The sequence below is a fragment of the Cyanistes caeruleus genome, chromosome 1, assembly GCF_971803275.1.
Source record: "Cyanistes caeruleus chromosome 1, bCyaCae1.hap1.1, whole genome shotgun sequence".
Classification (NCBI taxonomy): Eukaryota; Metazoa; Chordata; class Aves; order Passeriformes; family Paridae; genus Cyanistes; species Cyanistes caeruleus.
The window spans coordinates 52,932,639-52,935,499 of NC_141701.1; positions in this window are offsets into that span (position 1 = coordinate 52,932,639).

Here is a 2,861-nt window from a genome sequence, read left to right on the forward strand (position 1 = left end):
GTGAAAAAGAGAAAAAAAAAAAAAAAGTTTAAAAATGCCAGAAATCTTGGCATAGCTAAATAATGGTGTTATTAACTTGGTGAACCAGCCTGCTCCTTATTGCATTTCATACACTTGACTCTAACTGCAGAATGCAGACTCTGAGGAACTCTGAGGCTGTGGAATTCAGACCTCACATTGATCCTGCTTTGATTCACTCATTCTTGCACATGTGTTTACTTGCAACTGTTTGATGCGAATTTCTAGAATGTGTGGAGGTGGAAGAGGCAAACTAGCGTTCTCTTTAGAAAAAAGAGACACCTCTTCCATCTCATCCTAGGGGGAAAAAACCCCTCCCAGGAAGGGAGAACGAACCCAGGAACCTGTAGTAGGAGGATCATCAGAGGATCGGCTTGTGCGTAAGCAGTAACAGAGCCACGGGAAGCACAAACACTTCCTGTTTCTCTTCAGTCAAACAAATCTAATCATCTTCCTTTCCTGAGATACAACTGAAAATTGTTTTAGTAGCAAGTTTAGTGAGAAATTCCTTCAATTGCAGTTCCTTTCAAATAACTTCCTGCCTTTTCCTTGGAAGCTTCTCTCTTATTTGGCAATCTCCAGGTGAGTCCCGCCTAGCTTTGTTACTCTTCTCAAATTCCTCACCTGTGTGTTTTTCATTTCCCCTCTAGTTTTTCAGCCTAGCCTTTGGCACCTTTTATTTCTGTGCCTGCCCTGTCATCTTTTTCTCTTTTTTAAATGCTTTGCACCTGGCCACAGAGTAATATCTAGCAGAGGGCTGCAGGACAAGCCAGACCCCCAGGAGTGCATCTCCCACTGCTCAGACACAAACACGTGTCAGCGCTAGGCTGAGGAGAAAATACGGCAGCTTACACCACTGACACCACTTGGAAACTGGGACTGGGCAAGGTGTTGCCTGGGAAGAGGGTGTGTCATCAGGACAGAAATTGGAATTTAACTCTATAGGTCAGCTCCTTTGCAAAGCCACTCTGGTCAAAGCCAGCAAGGGATGGGGCAGGCCCTCAGCTCACAGTCAGAAGAGTCCCTGTAAATGCTGCCTTAACAGAGCTACCTCAGGCTCTTGCTTTCTCTGCATCCCACAACCACTGCTCAGATTACACTCTCCATTCCTTCTCTTGCACTTGTATTCCTTAGGAAAATGTGGTCACCCCTCAGGAACAGTCAGATTGGGAAAGAGGGTCTAGACCTGCTCCTTCTCCCTGCCTTGGGAGGAGCAGGGAACTCAACAGCTCTCTTGGTGCTGCTCAAGTCCCTGGTAGCTGAAGCAGCACTGCTCGGTGTCCTTGCAACAAGAATTAATCCGACATTATTGGCAGCCATGGCACAGACTAAACTTGATTTTCTTGATTTATGTTCAACCACCTGACATCCTAAAGCTGGGAGTTGAAGGAGGCTAGCAATCCTCTTCAAAGAAGCAGCTTAGGTAAATAGCTATTTTTTGGTTGCTTTTCCATATTTTGATTCCAAAATCCATCAAATTCTGCCATTTTTGGCACAAAAAATTAAGACCTGGTAATGTAAGGCTAAGAAAGCAAGTTAATTTCCTCTAAAACAGAGGCAAAATAAAGGAGAGGTAAGGCCGTTTTCATATACTTATTAATTGCAAGCTGCAACCGAACAAGAATGAAAGTTATTAGTAAACACAAACAGGGAGTAAGAGAAATCATCTGGAGATGATTCTTTCAGAGTCTGGTAGTGCCATTGTGAAGAGTCAGGTTAAGGATTTTGGGGGTTGGGTGGTTGCTGAGTTTTCCGTTGGTTTTATTTAGCAAGGAATGAAGAAATGCAGAACTCTAATCTTTATAAGCACAGCTAGTCCTCAGCACTGGCTACAAACTGAATACCTCGGACAAGAAGTGTTCAGCTACACTGGAGGATGAGAAAACAAACAAGGCATTAATGCAGAATACATGTAAGATACAACACTAGAGCATAAGCACAGATATCAGTCTCTGCTTTATCATGTGTGCACCATTTGAGTTTTATAGAAGAATTTTGCTATTGCAATTCTAAACTTTGCATTCTAAACTTTGACTCACAGTAATTAAGGAAATGAAATATACTTTTTGCAAGCTGCTCTCCTGTTTATCATTCATTCTTCACAAACACAATAGGGATAAAATAGAAGTGCTTAACAACTAAAAAGGCCCAGTAAATACACCCAAAATAGCTGTATTTGCTCTATTTCCCTTATTCCTCTTCACTGTAAAGCCAGGTAAGATCACAGATGGATAAAGTTCTATCATGAAGAAAAATAAAATTCAAAAGAATAATTTCCATAAATAATTTAACTTAAATACCTTTAAGAACCAAGGGTCTAAACATTCAGATTAACTTTTTCCTTTTTGTCATCCTATTGGTTTCCAGTATGTTGCAATATACAGATGGAATCAGTCACTAGTTATCCTTTTAACCTGCCCTCTGACTCATCACCCTCCAAGGATTTTTGGTCCAGCAGAGAAGATTGGTTCATTTTCCTTCGCCCCCATAACCACCACTCCACCCTCCAACCAAGCTTCCCTTTTTTCTGCTGGGATGGGGAGACAGGCCATTAATTTTTGAACAGCTGAATTCTCCAACTAATGAATCCTTAGCATGTAGCAAACAACAAGAAGCAGATTACTAAGACAACTGTATTCAACTAAGCAGGGGAAAAGCCCCATAGCTTTAGGTTAAGCAAATGAGTAAGAAACTCTGACAAATCTGATTTATCATCTTTGGTTCTGGTTGCTGCTTTTGGTATTTGTGAGCAGAACCCTGTTACCCTATTTCATCAGAGAGTTTCGTACTGTTCTGAATTCCATACCCAGAAACCAGCAATAAAAAAAATAAATCAGGCAAGC